The sequence below is a fragment of the Eschrichtius robustus genome, chromosome 11 (genome assembly GCF_028021215.1).
Source record: "Eschrichtius robustus isolate mEscRob2 chromosome 11, mEscRob2.pri, whole genome shotgun sequence".
Classification (NCBI taxonomy): Eukaryota; Metazoa; Chordata; class Mammalia; order Artiodactyla; family Eschrichtiidae; genus Eschrichtius; species Eschrichtius robustus.
In genome coordinates this window covers 3,303,437-3,324,360 of record NC_090834.1, presented here as the reverse complement: position 1 = coordinate 3,324,360, position 20,924 = coordinate 3,303,437, and positions in this window count along the sequence as shown.

Here is a 20,924-nt window from a genome sequence, read left to right as displayed (position 1 = left end):
ACCCCGCTGGGCGGTAATGAGAACCACCTGCTGCGAGACAAAGGCAGCAAGAGCAGAGCGGCCCTGCCGTGGGCTGGAAATAGCTGCAGGGAACAGCAGCAGGCTGGCTGGGCACAGGCGGGAGGGCAGGGGCCGGGCGCGCCCTCTGTAGCCGGGGCCGGGCAGAGAGCCCAGGAGACGGCGCTTCCTCAGGACCTCCGGCCTTGGCCTGACAAAGGGAAACGTGAGCTAGCACGTGTGAGCTTTGAACGCGTGTCCCACACTGTGCTACACGCCCCCCTACGCTGCACTGGATTTGCTACTTAAAATAATTCTGTGCGATGGGTCTCACTCCCGTTCTGCAAAGGAGGAAACTGAGGCTCATCCAGGCCACCCTCCGGAGAGAGGAGCAGGGGGCCCAGTAAAGGAACGCAGCTCCCGAGCTGGGCTGGGCGGAGCTGGAGCCCTGAGGCCCCGAGAGAGGTGACGGCTGCCACTCTGCAGATGCTGCGCTTCTTCCTGGGAGGACTCCTGCCTCCCCACCCCCTCTCCGCCAGGACCCGCGCTTCTTCCTGGGAGGACTCCTGCCCCCCCACCCCCTCTCCGCCAGGGCCCGCGCTTCCTCCTGGGGGGACTCCTGCCCCCCCACCCCCTCTCCCCCAGGACCCGCGCTTCCTCCTGGGAGGACTCCTGCCCCCCCACCCCCTCTCCGCCAGGACCCGCGCTTCCTCCTGGGAGGACTCCTGCCCCCCCACCCCCTCTCCGCCAGGGCCCGCGCTTCCTCCTGGGGGGACTCCTGCCTCCCCACCCCCTCTCCGCCAGGACCCGCGCTTCCTCCTGGGGGGACTCCTGCCTCCCCACCCCCTCTCCGCCAGGGCCCGCGCTTCCTCCTGGGGGGACTCCTGCCCCCCCACCCCCTCTCCGCCAGGACCCGCGCTTCCTCCTGGGAGGACTCCTGCCCCCCCACCCCCTCTCCCCCAGGACCCGCGCTTACTCCTGGGAGGACTCCTGCCCCCCCACCCCCTCTCCGCCAGGGCCCGCGCTTCCTCCTGGGAGGACTCCTGCCCCCCCACCCCCTCTCCGCCAGGGCCCACGCTTCTTCCTGGGAGGACTCCTGCCTCCCCACCCCCTCTCTGCCAGGGCCCGCGCTTCCTCCTGGGGGGACTCCTGCCCCCCCACCCCCTCTCCCCCAGGACCCGCGCTTACTCCTGGGAGGACTCCTGCCCCCCCACCCCCTCTCCGCCAGGGCCCGCGCTTCTTCCTGGGAGGACTCCTGCCTCCCCACCCCCTCTCCACCAGGACCCACGGCTCCACCTTTGAGGTCAGGGAAACCGTCACGTCTCTGACACCCTCCCCAGCCTCCCCCGTTAGACCCTGTGATTGGAGAACCTGACCTAATGCCTAGCATGCTGGCGCCTAGCTGGTCGGGACTCAAATATTTGATGGCAGACAAATCAGTGACTAAATAAAAGGTCTAGAGCAGCACCGCCCAATAGAATCCTCGGCAGGGATAGAGGGGTACTTTAGTCCGTGCCACCCAGGGCAGCAGCCCCTGGTCACAGGTGGCCCCGGCTGTCGTGTTGGACATCACGTCTAGAGACGTGGGCTTTCTCTGCTTCCACCACTGCTGCCATCAGCCAGCTCGTTTAGTCATGACCATGTCGAGGATGGAGACCCAGCTGATTCCACTCTTGGGTGGATCCAGCTTCTCAGAACATGACGAGCCCATCTTGAAATATCTTTGGGGAACTTCCTCCATGTTCGTTAGCTGTTGGTCCCAGCTAGCCACCAGGATCATAATTTTTAAGAAGCGTGAAGATTCGGCTCTCCATGGGCCCCAAAGCCCTCTCTGACAGTAAGGCAGGCTTGTTCAGCAATTCAGAGGACCATTTTGGGTCCATTTTGCTTCTCAGCTCATTGCCAGGGGAAGCCGACCACAGAGACAAAACCCGGGTGTTAGCAGGCTGGGGGGCTTTTGGGTGGAGATTGGGGTACAGAGCCGGTAGCACCCAGACCAAAGGCATCTGCGTGGGAGCAGTTTAGCACCTCCCAGGGTTCAAACACCGGGGCACGTCAATAGCCACCCCAGGAACTGGTGCATCAGGAACAGATGGACATTTGTTTAGAATGATCCGTCCTTCCTTCCAGAGCACGTGGGACCTACCTGAGAGTTGAACAAGGATCAGGGATGGCAGGTGGCAGGAGTTTTGGTCTCAGACTGTCGACAGGGCAGTGAGCCCAGCTCTAAAGTGGATTAAACATAATCTAGCTTCCTGCTCCCCAGTGTGGTTTTTGGGGGAAAGCCAGGTGGATCAGTGGCCCCTGGGTGATGGGAGGCCCCCGGGTTTAAGTGGCAGAATCACCATGTTTCCCAGTTAGGCCGAGCTTCCAGGGGAGGCGCCAGCTTGGGGCACCTCCTGGCTCAGTCCCCACTGACCTGAGAGCTCGCTCTTGGAGAGGCCTTTCAAAGATGCTCCCTGGGAAATGAAGAAGATGTGATTGTGGCTCTCACCCAACCCTGGGGGCCCCTGGGTTCTAGGTGTTAGCGGTTTACTGGAATATTGAGCGTAGCGGGGAGAGATGGGGGAGGACGACAGTCCTCCGGGTTGTGCTGGGACACGAGACACCGTGGATGTCATACTACCGCTCCACCCCACCCCCGTGTGTCTCTGCCATCCCTCCCCCCACCCTGGGCCAGGCACACTTCCCACCCAGGAGCGCTCCTTCTTCTTCTTCCTTCTTCTTTCTTTCTCTCCTATCCCAGGCCCCCTTTCCTCCTGAGCTGCAAAGGCACGTTCCCTCCCTGCCCCGGGGGGTGCAGGATCCCATAATCCGCGCGCTGACCCCGGAAGGGAGGCCGTGGTGGCTGGCCTAATCCGAGCCAGCTGCCTTGCGCCCAGAATTCTCAGGATGCTCCGAGAAGTGGCTCAGGGTGGAGCAAACACATTTCTTTGGTATTGGTTGAGGCAGCTCTGTATAACGGAAAAAGCCTTTTTCCCTGGCTGTCGGGATCTCTCTAGACCGGCCTCTGTCGCAGCCTGAGGGCAGAGCCTTAGCATCTAGGGCCTCAGTTTCCTAATCGGTCGAATAAGGGCATTGGACCAGGTCCCATGCTTGTAGGGCTATGTCCCTGAGAGGCCGTCGCAGGGATGGAGGGGGCTGGGACCCTGGAACCCGCACCTCGGCTTCCTCTAGATTACCTACGCTCTTCTCTTTTTTGTTGGTTTCCATTCCTGTGTAAGATTTGGTTTGCAGGAAACATTTGGGGGCTAAAAATACTTTGAAATTGCTTGACTAGATGGTCTCCTAGGTGCCCTTTCCGCTCCATAATTTTAAGGTAGCACCTGCTAATTGGCTCCGATCGTAAACCCAGGTCAGAGACCAACAGCTTGTGGTAAGAAGTCCTGAGACTGTGTTTCAACTCATTTTAGCAATTTGCTCACTTCTTTACATTTGACACTCGGGGTTACATCTGTAGCTGTTTTTGTGTGTCTGAGCAGTTTTGTTCTGAAGTGAAATCTCTGCACTCTGGGCGGTGGTACAGGGGGGTCTGTCTCCCGTCTCCTTTTCCCTCTGCGGTGGCTACAGGGCTGTGGTCAGGTCTGTGAGGGAGGCCAAGGTCGTGCCTTTGTCCATCTCTTCTGGAGACTCGTGATGCCTCTGCCGCAGGAGGGGTCACCGCAGGAGGGGTGAGAGTGGTTTCATTCACAGGTCACGGGAGAAGATGTACCTTACTACCCTTAGGCCAAATATAATGACACACAAAGCACTCAGTAGTCCCCGAAGGTCACCCATAGGATGGATCCAGCGGCTTTGTCATGAATACCCATTCTAAGTGCCAAAGCTTCAACTCACCTCTTCCTGCTACCCTGCTCTTTGGGTTTGTGTGCTAGGAATCATGCTGCGAAACCTGCTTTTGGGAAGAGAGCTGAAGAACTCCTTTACCCTCCAGGGTGCTTTGTTATTTTCTTTTTAAATCAACTTTATTAAGGAGTAAATGACATACAATAAAGCAGGCCCAGTTTAAGAGCACAGTTCAATGATTCTGAGAACTGTGTCCCCGAGTGACTACCACTCCAATGAAAACAGAGAACATTTCTACCACCCAACCCTCTCCGTGTACTGTGGGTGCCAGAACGGCATGGTGGGTAAGAGAGGGCAGGGGGTGATGGAGACCCTTTGTGTCTTGACTGGGTTTGAGTTACATGGACTACATTTGTCAATATCCATGCAACTGGATGCTTAAAATGTGCCCGATTTATAATCGAAGAAAGTGAAGCTTAGATTAAATCCATTTCTCAATGCCACACCCTAGGGCTGACCCTCGATCTGACCCAAGGACCAGCGGATTTCTCTCCCGTTCTCTGAACTACCCTGCTGTTCTTCCTCCCTTCATTACCATGTTCAGAGATGGAGGTGATGCAAACTGGGGACTAGCAGTCTGGCCCAACCTTCTCTTTGCAAATAAAGAAGGAAACAGACACTGGGAGGTGAAGTGCTTTAGGCAGCAAATCAGCGGTGAAGCCCAGACCAGGGCCCACACTCAGTACGCTGAGTCCAGGGATGGTGCCACGCATGGTGATGCCAGTGATTTCATACCAAATATGACTTCTCAGATTTCGCAGGGCCTCCGCACACAAGAAGAGCTCTTAATGTCCTATTTTATGACAATGACACTTCCTGTGAGCACGGAGTGCCCTACAGTCACACTTCTCAGGCTGAACCAGAATGCACAGTGAATCCCGCGAGGACCTTGCTAAAGTACAGATTCTGATTTAGAAAGGCCCGGGCATCCCAAAACATCTTTGAAGGATTCAAAAACAAAATTAAGTAAATTCAATGTAGACACTCCCTTAATTTTCGTCTCTCCCTACAGAAGACACACAGGCACACACTTCATAGTCGTAGATCACTGTGAGCTTCTGATACCAACCTCAATTTGATCACCAAAAACCTTGACTGTAAGACAGATCCTTGGACATGGATTGATTGGTCACACCCACAAAGCACAGCTGAACATTTCATTGGCTTACATTTTCCAGCTGGAATTAGATATCACAGGATTGAGTATTTTGATTGACTTTGCATCTGGGTCAGTTACAACTGCCGGTCCCAGGGACGCTGCTGCACTACGAGGTTTTCATCTCACGTTGTCAGAACCACTGTTGGCTGGTGATGGATTGACAGATCCCAATCCAAGCCCAATCGCTCTTCCTTTCTGTCTAGACGGGTTGGGGATTTACTGATCTCCGTCCAAGCTCATCTGGGGAGAACAATGGTGCTACAGCAGAGAGGATGCCACTTGGGGTCCCGCATTGTGGGCTTTTGTTTCTCCTGCCAACTCCAGCCAAGGCTTTATCTGCAGTACCTTCGGCAGCTGGCAGGCATGATTCCTGCCTCAGACGCATCTGATTCCCCATTCCACTGTGTGTCCTTTGATGGCGTATTCATTTAGGCACATTACAGTCATACAGATGCAGGCTGACCCAGTTAGCTCTACATGCGTTGTGAATCCAGTTAATTGTATATCAACTAATTGCATAATTCATTTATTAAGGGACTGAATTAAAATCCAAGTGCTGCAGCTCCTCTTCAGAGCACCAGCGTTGGTGAGAAGCAAGGCTTTGGAAGAATGTCACTTTTCAGAGCCATGATTCTGCTCTCCCCCAAACTTATTCATAAGCTCTCTTTTTTTTTCTAACTTTGAATAAAGAGCCATTTCATGAAATTAGTAAGTATGAGATTTTTTTAAAAGCTACTTTATTAAAATTATTGATAATCCTTTATATCTTGTTGCATAATATTGGGGAACAAATATAGACAGATCACACTGGTGCCTCCCAAAAGAATAGTTTTGAGAATACGTATTCCCAATTTAGAAGGAATTCAGGTTTTTCCTCTGTCCCTCCGGGTACCCCCTCCTGGAATGACCATCCATTGCTGAATGGTCAGGGCTACATGAAGTCTCTGATCACTGGGAGAGATACACTCTTACCACCTGTGGGCCCCAGAACCCTGGCCTTGGATGACGGTTTCTACAGGAGGTTGCCTCTTGCCAGCTGCCAGCAGCAGAAAACAAAGGTGCAGTGTGACTTCTTCCTAACAGCCTGCCCTAAGCGACCACCCTACTGTTCCCAAAGTCTTCTCAGTGCTGGTTCGGGGAGCAAATCATCACACTTCTTTCTGCGGCTTTTCCACAAGTGTAGGAATAGCCCTCTCATTCTACGTCTTAGGTTGGGCTTCTCCAGCATTTGAGTGCAAATTCTTTATGTAGGAAGTGAACTCAGGAAACTCTGGATGAGGAGTGAGAAGTAAGACAGGAACAAGACGACCTCGAGAAGGGGCGTGTTATCAAGCAGGACATCGCCGTGAAGACCTCTGGGAGACCGCAGGGAGCATTCTCAGCTGTCCCACCCAGGAGTGAAGAAGCTGCTGTGTTTATCCTCCAGTTCTCACCCACCGTCGCTCAGGGCTTCTCCTGGGAGCACTAACTCCTTGATGTTTGTAGGAAGACGCTCTCTCGAATGGCCTGAGAGAAAGTCCTCAGGTGGAGAGCCGCAGGTGACTGTGAAGGGGTTCTAGGGGCGGGTGTGGAGTGTTGAGAGCCAAGGGGAGATGGGCAGGGCACTGATGGCCAGGAGTAACCCTGGGATCTAAAGAAGCTCACACCAGCCCAATTTAATAGCTTCCAGCCTGTCTACCCTGTGGGTCCAGAACAAACTGACCACTGCCTCTACAGAGAGAAATTTCCCCACCAGCCCTTGTTTTATACTCTTCCCCACATCCCAGAGTCCTAATTTTCTGCCTCAGGATTAAGTCTCTTCCCAGACGGACTCTCACTGTGTCACATAAATTCTTTTCAGGGAAAGCACATCCATACCCACAGGAGTATATTCTGTCCCTATTTCCTGAGAAAACAGTTAAAACGTTATCTGTCTGTAGGATGTTTCTCAATATGGGGGTTGGCTAAATCCAATACAGTATTATCTTGTTAACAATAAAATAGTAATACCTTCCTTTCATATTCTTTTTATAATTTGCAATGCACTTGTATTTCTGAGTTGATTCTACCCAAAACTCCTAAGAGGGAGGCATCATTAGAGATCAGCAAGAAGAAAACCAAATCTCTAACAGGGTCATTTGGACCCTGGGGCAGCATGAAATAGCTAAGAACTCAGTTGACCTGGGTCCCAGTGTTGGGTCCTTCGTTTACCAGCCGTGGGCCCAAACACGACTACCTGAAACCCCCGAGACTGCTTCCTCAAATACGAAGTGAAATTTGGAATAGTGCATCCACTGGGTTGTCTTGAGGCTTAATTGGGGTAATGAAGTCAGGATGGGTCATTGGTACTTAGTATGAACCGACTCAGCTGAAGTCTCCCAGCACACCCACAGCCTGAGCCGGGCTGCTCTGGCTGTGACGCTTGTCCTTTGTCCCACCATCCAGGTTCCTTGTTAAATCCTGAAAAATGAGCCCAAATCAGGCATTTTGAGGTTGGGTTTGTGCTGAACTTTCTTTTCAACTCCTATAAAACCTGTAGCCCACCTCTGTGTAAGAAGTGGGAGGAGGGGGCTTCCCAGGCCTGCGAATAGAGAGAAAGTGATTGAAAAATAAGAATAAAAGCATAAATCGACCCAAATAGCCACAGCTTCCACGGGTTTAAGAGAATGAATGTCATGTACCCGGCACAAAACTATCTTAACCAGAATGAATTTGCCTTTTTATGCTGCAAAGAGGCTGGAAAGACACTTACAGGGTCTTGGTGTCACTGGCATCATCTTTATGTTCTTCAATGAATGACAGATAAGGGATTCGTCTTATTACAGGAGAAAGGGCCAAATGTGTTTGCTTTCAAGTACAGAATAAAATGAAGTGCATATTCTCAATGTGGAACTTCATTTTGATTACCCGTCTGGAGGAGGAGAGCAGAAAAAAAGCCTCCTAGACCCACCCAAACTCTCCCCCCGCCTTTTTTTATTTGTTACTGAAGCAAAATGAGGCCAATTGTTGGAAATTTCTGTGCAGCCCTGAATGCCTCAATGGTGACTCTCACTGAGATTAATGCATTTAATTTACCTCTTTGGTATATCAGAGACGCTATTCAGCAGCCAGTTGGGAGTTCCTGGGCTTAGAAGCTGCTGCATGATGAGATGCACTCCGGCTGTCTCGACACGGGCTTGTTTGCAGGGCTTTTGTGCAAAGGAAGAAGTGGGGTGGGCCTTGCGTGTCCAGACCCCCGCCCCTTCTTCCATAGGTGGCCATAAGCTAAAATAATGGGAAGGGTTGAAATACAAGGCAAGACAAACACCAAAGACCTGTAGTTACCATCCTTCCACGTGTTCTGTACTGTCTTCTGTCACTGTGGCCTCATCAGTAAAGGAATCACTTCCATTCAAGGCAAAGTTTCCCACTGAGGGGATGAATTAAGGGGGCTGAATAGTTTTCTTTGTGGTTCAGCAGTTTTTGGCTTTCTGACGTTAAGTATCAGCTTTGGCATCGCTCAGGATGGAGAGTAGCAAAGCTGCTTCTCCTTCCTCATTTATTCTCAAGTATCCAATGCCGGGCACTCTGCTAGGTCTGGGAGTGCAGTCGGTACAAGAGACACATGATCCAGGTCTTCCCGGTGCTTCTAGCCTGTTAGGGGAGGTCAGTTGTACACAGACAATCACACAGATCTACTTAATTACAGTTTTGATAAATGTCACAAGAGGAATACACAGGAGACCCAATCCAGACTGGAGAATTTCAAGAACGTTATTCCATAGGAGGCATAAGAAACATTATATTTTGAAGGATGAGGAAGAGTGTGTAAGCGCTGAGGCGAGAGTAGAACCCAGGCTTCCAGGCTTCTAACCTATAACTCATTCCCTGGCCTGTATCTGATCCTGTTTGTGGCATCTCTAGAATTGAGGCTGTCTCATGGCAAACACCTATGAATCTCCAGAGGGCAGGAACTCTGCCTCTTTGATCTTTTTTGTTCCCAGCATTCAGTGTGATGCTTTTCCCCAAGAGCCCGGTAGGATGAGAGGTACTCTCCTTCAACATTTCCTGGGTGCCTATCCTCAGTGTAGAGTTGTAAATTACTCTACCCTATCTCCTCGAAGGACAGGGGGATATTTATCTGCTTCTCACTCCACTCCTCCAATCCCACCAGGAGTATCTTCAGCAGGAAATCACTCCAAAGGATTTACCTTTAGAAACGGAAGAATAAAGCTTTCGTCCAAGACTTCCTAGGCAACGTTATGTACGGTTAAAATAGGAGGAAAGTACCTGCTAGCCATGCCTCAGAGACATCGCAGGCTCCATTCCAGACCACTGCAATAAAGCAATTATTGCAATAAAGCAAGTTACACAAGTTTTTTTTTTTTCCAGTGCATGTCAACGTTATGTTTACATTCTATAAAGTGTATAATAGCTGTATGTCTAAGAAATGTACATATACCTTGATTTAAAAATACTTTATTTTTAAAAATGCTAACCATTATCTGAGCCTTCAGTGGGTCATAATCTTTTTGCTGGTGGAGGGTTTTGCCTCAGTGTGGATGGCTGCCGACTGATCAGGCTGGTGGCCGCTGAAGGCTGGGGTGCCAATGTCTTAAAATAAGACAATGAAGTTTGCCACCTCAATTGACTCTTTCTTTCACAAACGATTTCTCTGTAGCATGTAATGCTGTTTGATAGCATTTTATCCACATTAGAACTTCTTTCAGAATGGACGTCAATCCCCTCAAAATCCCAATGATGCTTCATCAGCTACGTCTACGTGATGTTTTAAATCCTCTGTTGTCATTTCCACCATCTTCACAGCACCTTCACTAGGAATAGATTCCATCTCAAGAAACCACTTTCTTTGCTCATCCGTAAGAAGCAACTCCTCATCCTTGAAAGTTTTATCATGACATTGCAGCAATTCAGTCACATTTTCAGGCTCCACTTCTATTGCTAGTTCTCTTGCTATTTCTACCACGTCTGCAGTTACTTTCCTCCACTGAGGTCTTGAATCCCTTGAAGTCATCCATGAGGGTTGGAATCCACTTCTTCCAAACTCCTGTTAATATTGATATTTTGACCTCTTCCCATGAATCACAAGTGTTCTTTTTTTTAGTTTTTTTATTTTGGCTGCGTTGGGTCTTCGTTTCTGTGCGAGGGCTTTCTCTAGTTGCGGCGAGCGGGGGGCCACTCTTCATCGCGGTGCGCGGGCCTCTCACCGTCGCGGCCTCTCTTGTTTCGGAGCACAGGCTCCAGACGCGCAGGCTCAGTAGTTGTGGCTCACGGGCCTAGTTGCTCTGTGGAATGTGGGATCTTCCCAGACCAGGGCTCGAACCCGTGTCCCCTGCATTGGCAGGCAGATTCTCAACCACTGCGCCACCAGGGAAGCCCCACAAGTGTTCTTAATGACATCTCAAATGGTGAATACTTTTCAGAAGATTTTCAATTTACTTTTCCCAGATCCAGCAGAGGAATCACTATCCATAGCAGCTACACCCTTACATTACGTATATCTTAAATAATGAGATTTGTAAGTTGAAATGACTCTTTGATCCGTGGGCTGCAGAAAATATGTAGTGTTAGCAGGCATGGAAACAACGTTAATCTCATTGTCCATCTTTGTCAGAGCTCTTGGGTGACCAGGTACATTGTCAATGAGCAGTAATATTTTGAAAGGAATCTTTCTTTCTGAGCAGTAGTTCTCAACAGTGGGCTTAAAATATTCAGTGAACTATGTGTAAACAGATGTGCTGTCATCTGCGCTTTGTTGTTCCATTTATAGAGCACAAGCAGAGTAGATTCAGCACAATTCTAAAGGGCCCCAGGATTTTCAGGATGGTAAATGAGCCTTGGCTCGACTTAAAGTCACCAGCTGCGTTAGCCCCTGACAAGAGAGGAGTCAGTCTGTCCTTTGATGCTTTGAAGCTAGGTATTGACTTCTCCTCTCTAGCTATGAAAGTCCTAGATGGAATCTTCTTCCAATATAAGGCTGTTTCATCTACACTGAAAATCTGTTGTTTAGTGTAGCCTCCTATGTTAATTATCTTAACTAGATCTTCTGGGTAACTTGCTGCAGCTTTCACATCAGCACTTGCTGCTTCACCTTGCACTTTATGTTATGGAGATGGCTTCTTTCCTTAAATCCCATGAACCAACCTTTGCTAACTTCAAACTCTTCTTCTGCAGCTTCCTCACCTCTCTCAGCCTTCATAGAATTGAAGAGAGTCAGGGCCTTGCTCTGGATTAGGATTTGGCTTAACGGAAAGGGTCTGGCTTAAGGGTCTTCTAGCCAGACCCCTAAAACTTTCTCCATATCAGCAATAAAGCTGTTTGACTCTCTTATCATCCATGTGTTCACTGGAGTAGCACTTTTAACTTCCTTCAAGAACTTTTCCTTTGCCTTCCCAACTTGGCTAACTGCTTGGTGCAAGAGACCCAGCTTTCAGCCCATCTCAGCTTTTAACATGCCTTCCTCACTAAGCTTAAACATTTCTAGCTTTTGATTTAAAGAGAGACATGTGACTCTTCCTTTCACTTGAACATTCATTCATTATAGGTTAATTGGCCCAATTTCAATATTGTTGTATCTCAGGGAATAGGGAGGCCTGAGGAGGAGAGAGAGGGGGGAATGGCCAGTAAGGAGCAGTCAGACACACACATTTGTGGATTAAGTTTGCCATCTTATCTGGGTGCAGCTTGTGGCGCTCCCAAACAATACAATAGTAACATCAAAGATCACTGATCACAGATCACCGTAACAAACCTAATCAAAATGAAAGCATTTGAAATATTGTGAGAATTATCAAAATGTGACACAGAGACACGAAGTGAGCAGATGTTGGAAAAATGTTGCAATACATTTGCTCAACGCGGGGCTGCCACAAACCTTCAATTTGTAAAAATTGCAATTTCCGTAAAGCACAGTAAAGTGAGGTATGCCTGTATGTGGTTCCCTATGCATGGATAGATTTTCTCTTGATACTCAGAAAAATCCTATAAGATGCTGCCTCTGAAGATGAAATTCAACAGGAACACAAGATGTTGTCCCTTCAGAAGGTAAACAAATCTTCTAGACCAGAGCAAGGTCTCCAATGCAATTTCCCACATGCATTGTGGCGTGGTGAGGACTCCTACAACAGACAAGAGCAAACAGCACCTTTTTGAAATTCAAATCATGGATAATATATGTAGAATTTGGAACTAGTGTTTACAAAAGATTGTGAATGCATGTTTCAAAACCAGCTTCAAGTGCAAATGGAGACTTTCTACGTGACATCGGGAGCTTATTGCTTCTTTGGGGGCCTCGGTAGTTCCATTTTCCAGCATGGGACCACTGCTGTTGTGATATTTTTTTCCTGATTACGATAAAGATGGATGAGGCACTTGGAAAATGCCAGGGGTGGGTATGATCTGAAACAGTGTCATTACTGCTTTGCATCTCCTGCATCTCCTGTCAGAGAGAACCGACTGAGGGTGGGACACAAAGCCCTGCCCTCTCTCCCCCCGCCCCCCCCCCCCCCCAGTCCTTTAATGGCCTGACTGGGGGATCTGGAGGAAGCATTGGCCCCGCCCACAACCCCACTGGGCTGGCTGTCAGTCAGGAATGGTCCCAGCTCTCTCCCCACCCCGCGCCCCGCCCTGCGCCATCCCTGTTTCCCCACCGCGGGGACCGTGAGCTCCGAGGAGGAGACGCATCGCGCAGCGTGATGTGTGAGCCTCCAGGGCTCCATCATTCACCCTGAAACGCTGTCACGGAGCCAAGTTAGTTCTCCTGTGACATTAAAAACCTCACTTCAGTGAGGAAAACAAACAGATAAAGAACACCAACTAATGACTTTGGAAGGCCAGAGAGCAGCTGAAGTATTGTTTTTTTTAAACGCAATAGATTTTAAACGGCATTTCCGATAATGAGCAAGATACCCAGTTACTGCGCTCTTCTCATTCCGAACACCTGTCCCAGTGATTCTCAATCCCCGGAGTGACTTTTATTTTTAACGATATTTATTATCATGAGTGTTATCGCATTAGATGAAGTCCGCTGAAGCCAGACGCCACGTGCGTTGACGGCACCCAAGGCGGTGCGTCCAGGGAGAGGTTTTCATCTTCCTTCAGAGGCTGCAGCTGTTCTGAGCTGCCATGACTGCCGGTCCCCAGCGGACCAGGAGGTAAGCTCAGAACCACCCTGCAGGATAAGATCACCCGAGGGTCTCACATGACTGTCATCTCAAAGGGACTCTGAGCGTTTCACAAAGTGCCTTCTGGAGACAAATCTAAGAGGAGCTCCACTTGGCGTCCAAAGGCCAGTGCTTCGGGATTTGGGACAAAGCGGCTCTGTCACTGCCACACAGCAATTCCCTCTGCTCCTGAGAAACTGCTGGAGAAACTTCAGGAAGGCAAAGGGACGAGGGCTCAGACATGGCTTTGGTGCGTCCCTTTCTGATCTTCAGACAAGACCTGAAATCAGGCAAAGGGTAGACGTACGGTCCCTGCCTTGTCTCCAGCACAGGGCCTGTCACCCGCCCTTGCGAGTGATCTAACCTCAGAGAGAAACTCACCCGCATTCAACTGCTAAGGAGCATGTTATCAAAGAACATTCTTTTAGTCATTTATTAACATTTATGAGAGCCCGCTGTATACTTTATATGTGACCTCTGAGATGCCAATTTGAAGACGGAGACCCTGCCTTTAAGAGGGTTCTGATCCTCGTTACTAGGGGAGGTGGCCATGTACACTCATAGTTTAGTTGAGGACGGTAATAATAGTTAGCAGTCCAAGGACCTGGCAGTGCCAGCTGTTCAAGCCTCACCACAACCTCCACTCCACACACTGAGACACAGAGAAATAACTCATCCAAGGCCACATGACACTAAGAGGTAGATCTGGGGTTGGAACCCAAGAAGTTGGTGTCCAGAGTCACGCACCGAAGCACCATGCTCGACAGCTTCACACAAAGATGGGCAGGGAGGATGAAATTACTACCATTTTTGGCTTGTTTACACTGCAGGCTAACCGATGTTACAAGCATTTAACATGTGTTACATAATTTAATGCTTAGAACTACCCATCCAGGTAGTCAGGACTTTGGGTTGTAAGCAACAGATTTAAGTGGGACTTAAGTGCTTCCCTGGTGGTCCAGTGGGTAAGATTCTGAGCTCCCAATTCAGGGGGCCCAGGTTTGATCCCTGGTCAGGGAACTAGATCCCACATGCTGCAACTAAGAAGACCGCATGCCTCGACTAAAGATCCCGAATGCCTCAAGACCCGGTGCAGCCAAAATAAATAATAAATAAATAAATAAATATTAAAAAAAAGAAATAGACTTAAGTAAAAAGACGCATTTAACACAAGGAGCTAATAGAATCAAACAATCAGGGCAGATCCCAGGATCACAGTGGCCAGAACCAGGGACATAAACATTGTCAGGACTCTCTCTCATTCCCTCTCCTTCTCTCTCCTCCCCCTCCTCTTCCCCTCCCCTTCCCTCTCTGCCTCCCTCTCCCCCTTTCCTTCCTCCCTCCCCTCCTCTCTTCTTTTCCTCCCTCTCTCTCTCTCTCTCTCTCTCCCCCTCTCTCTCCCCCCTCTCTCTCCCCCCCTCTCTCCCCCCCCCCTCTCTCCCCCCTCTCTCTCTCTCCCCCCTCTCTCCCTCACCCCCCTCTCTCCCTCCCCCCTCTCTCTCTCTCCCCCCTCTCTCTCATCTCTGGTCTACTCGTCATGTTAGCCTCACTCTGACCTACTACACACCAGCTTTTATGACACAGTGAAGGCAAAGAAGTCTGGCAGCCCCTGACTTACACCCTCACATCTTTACCTTCAGAGTAAAAGGTTCCTCTCCTCTACCCCCAGCTCTTAGAAATTTCTTAGTGAGGACTTTGGCTTGTCTTGTATCGAGTGCCTACTCTTAGACTGAACACTATGCCTGATTAGCAAAGAAAGGTCATAAAAAATGACATTTCTATTCAGACCACACCTTAGGCTGGGGGGTGTGGGAAACAAGTGTTTTTTCAAAAGAAGGGATGAGAAGGGTGACATGACCATTGAAAGAATCATTAGAAACTTAAGAGCCAGCCCGATGTATGTTTATTAGGTGTAGATGTATTGATACCCTATTTGCAGATGAGAAACTGGGATCGAGAGGGGTTAAGTAACTTGCTCAAAGCATCGTCTGTTGCTCCTGAGGGATTTGAATGGGGAGGACGGGGACTGCATAATGAGGCTCTGTGTGGGGCGGCTTAGCCTCTAAACCATCTGGCACATCAGTAGGGATTGAACCACATACGAGTCCTCACGGGAGAGATGGTCTACGCCCTGCTAACAGGAGGCCTCCATGGAGTGGAAGTCTTTTGCCTGGGTCAGAACAACAGGAGTGACGACTGAGTCCCTTCACAGAGATGCGGGGCAATGGGCTCTCTGTGCCCACAAAAGTTGCTTAGTGGTTAGAGTTTGCGCCTGGGGCTGAACGGTCGTGTCCCCTCAAAATGCAGCTTGTGTTCTTGAGGCTAAGCCATCATCACCTCACTGGGACATAAGGGCTATTCACACTTTTGTCTGTATCTGGATCTCACAGCCTCAGCCTACAGTTTCTTTCACTTCCCAGATCCTCCAAAGTTGGGCAATGAGAAAAGCCGGGATGCCGGGTTGAACCCTGCCCTGCAGAGTTCACGAGGAAGCCGTGTATCTGCAATTCAGGCTCAAGCCTGCTTTAACTTGGAACTTCCCAGAATGCTGGGTTAGTGGCTCCCGTCCCTGAATTCCATGGCCATCTCCACCTCCATCACTCTTCCTAAGCCCTGCTTGAGTTACTTCCTCTAAGAAACTTTGTTTTAATCTCGAAGGACTGTCTCTCTCCTTCACTAGACTTCTGACAGTCTCTGTTAACCACTGCTACTGCTTCGCATGCGTTTCCTGCTGTCCTCTTTTCCTTAGTCAGGACCTTCGCCTGCCCCCTGTCCTCACCCCCTGTTCCATGAATGCTTCTTGGTTCTTGTTCCCTCTGGTAGGGAGCCAATTCATGCCCCTACTGTCGGACACTGTCTTCTAGCTCTTTCTGCCAAGTAGGCTAGAATCCTAAGAATGTGCCCAGTTTCTCTTGTGAATTTAACTCCAATGAAAAAATCACGAGGGCCTCTTGGAAGGCAGCTAGCTCCCAGAATTCACCATTTCTCACCTGGCAGCTCCACCCTCGGGAAAAAGAACCATCCACTTATTGGTAAGTTTCTGGCTCTGGACCCTGCTTTGTCACCTCCACTTCATCATCACTACAGGGGCTTTGTTAAACGACCCCATAGAACCTGTCGTGTTTCACAATCTTGTTGGAATAAAGAGAGACATTGTCCTTTAATCACAAAAGAACAAACCAAAAAAAAAAAAAAAAAAACTGGCACAAATCCTTAAGAATACTAATTATGAAGCATATACCTTTACTTCCTGGGCGCTGTCTCCTCTAGAGCCTAAACTGAATATACCCTAAGTTCCCTGTGGTTCAGTCTCAGAGTTCTGTTGTTTTCAGAGAACAAGTTCAGTGTCTGAAAAGTGAGGGGCAGTTTCTAAAATCTTCGTTCGATCCATCAGAGGGGGTGGTATCTCTTCCTGAGCCCCTCTGACTCTTTTTTCTGTCTCTTTGTCTTTACCCTGGGTTTTTCCTATGTCCTCAGCTAGACCCTTCTGAATTATTAATTTTGGGGGGGTTTCTCCCATTACCCAGATTTGTGCAACAAAGTAAAGCAGAACGTAGATGCAGCAAGAATACTCCTCTCTAAGCCGCGTGCCTGTATATGAGTATGCATGTATGTGTGCATGTGTCCACCGGTACTGTCCTGACTGCTGTCCTGCTACAGCGGAGGACTGGGCCCTATCTGCCAGGTCAGCAGCTGAGCGGCCGCAGCACTTTGGCCAGGGACCTTCCGGTGCTGGTCTGACTCACAGGCAGACGTTTGGTGCTTCTGCTTCCTGGAGTGGGGCAGGGAGGACAGGCTTGAGTCTCAGTTGTTTCAATTCACTTAGCAGCTACTTCATTAAAATTTCCCTCCATAAGAGAAAGATATTCCCCTTGTCGTTGATAACATTTTTTGAGAGTTGCCTCTCCGTAGATCCCCAAGTTAGCCAGAGAAGAATAAAGGTAATTAATGAATGTCCCTGCCCTCAAAGAATGTGGACATTAGGGAAGAGGTCTGTCTCTCTGTCTCTCCCTCCCTTTTCCTCTTTTCCTCCCCTTCCCTCTCCTCCTCCCTCTCCCCCTCCCTCTATCTCTCTCACAAGTACATAAACGTACACATTCATACACTATAGAAACACTTAGAAACCTACATGTAAGCAGCTATAAAAATAGAATTCCAATGACTGCACACTTTTAAAGTATACGGGGAGATTCTTTGACACTTCTTAGACGAGGTGGTCAGCAAAAACATATTCTCAAAAGATATATTTTATAGGTGCTTGTTTTCTCAACTTGAATAATGTGTTGCTTTTATCATTACAGAATGGGAAATTATCAGAATCAAATATATGTTTCTTCTCAGAATTGTGATCCAGACAGTCTCCCTGGATTCATTCCCTTCTCAGTTCTTCATTGAGCCCTGACTTTGTGCCAAGTACAGAGTCTGGGGGTCCTACATGCAGAGATGACTGAGACTGGGCCCCGCCCTCGGGCGCCTAGAGGTCGTGTGGGCAGTGCCCCTCCAGGCACGTGGTGAGCCCACAGTCCAGGGGCACACAGCAAGCTAGGACAGAGGAAGGATACAGCACCTTGGGTAAAGGCGCTATTAAAGAGAATTCCTGAAGGAAGTGATGCCTCAGATGTGTCTCCAAGGGCCCGTAGTAGTAGCCAGGTGAAAACGTGGTAGGAAGGTCATTGCGGCAGAGGCCACAGAGCAGCAGGGCCCAGAGATGAGATCTGGCTGGAGCAGCCAAGAGTGCTCTTGAGTTGGGACGAGGACAACCTCACGGTGGCCGGTGCTCCTGCAGCCTGACCTCCAAAGGAGGGCAGGTTGGGGGATGACAGTGGACAGACACAGAGGCCAGATGATGACGGTCTTGTGAGCCGTGGGGCGGGTCTTGGATTTTCCCTGCAGGGTGCGGGTGGGGCACAGGAGTGAGTGGTAATTTGAGTCTGGGAGGAATGTTGTCAGACATTTATTTTGCATAGCTCGCCGTGTGCCAGGGTTGGATTTGGGAGCAGTTAGCAGACAGGGGATCAGTTTGTGGTCTGCTGCACTAATCCAGATCAGAACCAAGGGTGGATAAATTAGAATGAAAGAAAAGGATTCTAGAAACCCCTAGGAGATAAAATTAGTAGGATTGGTAAGTGAATTTTAATCACAAATCATCTTGGCAAATGTCAGCTCTGTTCTTCCACTGGATCAATCCAGAGAGCCGTGGAGTGGAGTCATCCCTGAGTCCGGGTCTCTCCCATTCTCAGCATCTCTGGTCAGCCTCCCCGCCTCCACTGTGACCGTGGCCCTAGCCACCAGCACACTTCATCAGGAGACTCTCGCCCATCCCGCCCGGCCTTCAGTGTGCTCTCTGGACGGCAGAGAGGGCCAGCTAAAACCTCTGCTCAGAAGCCTCCAGAGCTTCTCATTTCACCCAGCAGAAGTCAAAATCCTTAAAAAGCCCTAAAACCCCACATGGCCTCCATCCCCCTCCAGCCTCTGCTCCCTTTCTCCTGCCGGCCTCCCTGCGTTCCCTCCCCGCCGGGCCATGCCCCTCCCCCGCTCCTCTTCTAGGCCAGACGTGTTCCCATCAGGGTCCCGGCGCTTGCTGTTCCCTGATGAGTGCGTATGGCTCCCCTCTTCACTTCCTGTAGGTCTTTATTCACATGTCACCGTGGCAAGGCCTTCCCAAGGCCCCGGGTAAAGTTGCAGTGGTCCCCCCCAGCCCCGCATGTTCTCCCTCCCCACTTCGTGCATCTCCTTGGCCCCCTCACTGCCCAACATCTAACAATTGTCATCTCTACACCGGCATTGCCTGAGCGTTCCCAGCTGTATCCCTATTGCCTCGAATAGCGGGTAGTCAGTGGACCCTTCCTGTTGAATAAGTGAATAAGCAAAGGCACTCATTACGCGGAGAGAGAGGTGGCTGGTGTCCCCGGTGAGGGTGGGTGGGTAACCAAGAGCGCAGGACAGCAGGGCAGGAGGCAGGTGACCCTGACGTCTGCGTGTGATACACACGTTAGACACCGTCCATTTCAAGCCACAGAATTCCCATAGATGATCCCAGAGGACAATGTGTTTATATAAAAGTAAGAGTGAACTGACTGTTATGACGAACTGAGAAACAAAACCACAAAAGCCCTGCTGCCAGCCAGAGTCGGGACCCAGTGCAGCCCAGGGAACGCATGAGTGGGCTCAAAGCAAACTCCAAAGAAAGGGAAGCAGGTACAGGGATGGGGAAGACTGTCCAAGTGTGAGGGGCGCTGGGGACAAAGAAGAAGGCAGTGAGTTGTTCCTTTATCTTTGTAAAACTAAATGTGCTCAGTCCAGCCGCCCCGTGGATTTCCCACCGTGAAAGAGCCAAAGGTGTCTAGTGCAGCCCGAGCGCCGGGCCTTGGAGCCCAGGCCCACGCCTGCCGGACGACCACGTCCTTGTGCCCCAACGTGCCGGGGACTCCGCTCACCACAGAGACAAACTTCTGGGTTTTCTTCCGGCTCCTGGTGGGTACTTACCTGTGTGCAAAACCCACACAGACGCACTAGAGGCAGAGAGCGCTCTGCATTGCTGAATGGGAGTTTAGACTGTGCACCCAGCTTGACTTCCAGCCGGCACGCCTGGAAAAGGCCCAGACACTCGGGTCCGCAGCTCAGCCCCCTCTCGCCAGGGTCCCTGGGGAGCATCTGGAGGCTAGATGTTCCCGCTCACGGCGAGGTCTTTTCACCCGCATCTCCCCTTCTGCACCCTGCTCCCTGCAACGCACACGGGGCAGAGCTCCCCCTCCTGAGTCCTTTCCAGTCCTTCCCATAGCGGAGCCTACAGTGCGTGCGTGTATGTGTGTGCGTGTGCGTGTGTGTGAGTGTGAGTAGCGATGTATGTTGTCTGTGCAATGTGCCCATGCACGCAGTAATGTCTGCGTGTCTGTGCATGTGGGTACAGCCGCATTGTCAGATGTTGGATGGCTGACACAGGAAAGCTGTCTAGCACAATGATTCAGAGCACGTGGGGCAGAGGCTTCAGATCCGTGTCAAAGCCTCGCTATGCCATTTGCTAACTTTTGATCTTAAGGAAGTACACAATGTCTGTAAGCTTTCCTTCTCATCTTGAAAATGGGGAGAATAATATCTTGCTCTTCAGGGTTTTGAAAAGACTTCATTAGACAAAGTGGGAGAGTGTAGGGTTAAAAAGTGGGATAGTTAGTGGTTATGGTTAAAAGTTTAATAAAATGACAACGGACCCTTGACACAGAGTAAAAGGCACGTACAAAACTGGAGAAGAAAGAAATATATGGAAAGAGAAGCGTGAGTAGGTTTGTGGCATGTGTGCAGGCCTTGGGAGAGGAGGCCTCTGTGTGAGGACGCCGGGCCGGCCTGGCCCACCTGTACCGGCGTCCGGTGCTGCCAGCAGAGACGCCCAAGCAGGCTCCCCCGACAGGCCCGTGTTGAGTGGAGCCGCGGCCCAGCCAGCTCAGCAGGGCTGCTCTGATTCTGCGTTAAGAGCATCTCCTCTTCCCCATCCTTGGATGACTCTCCGAACAGGAGGCCAAGGAGGAGGCCAGGCAGGAACAGGTGTGGGGACCAGGTGGCCTCTGCCCGCTTCCGGAACGCGCCTGCCCGGGAGATGGGGCCTCCTTTCCTAGGAGCCCCTGTGGAAAGTAAACACAGGATCTGGCTCTCAGGGGCTCTTAAGCCAACCTCCCTGGAAACCAGCTTCACTCAAAAATGTTTAATTAACACGCTCCCACCTTCCTAAAAATGGGAAAGAAAAATCGACAAACACTAAATGGTTACAATCCTCTGATCAAAGTGGT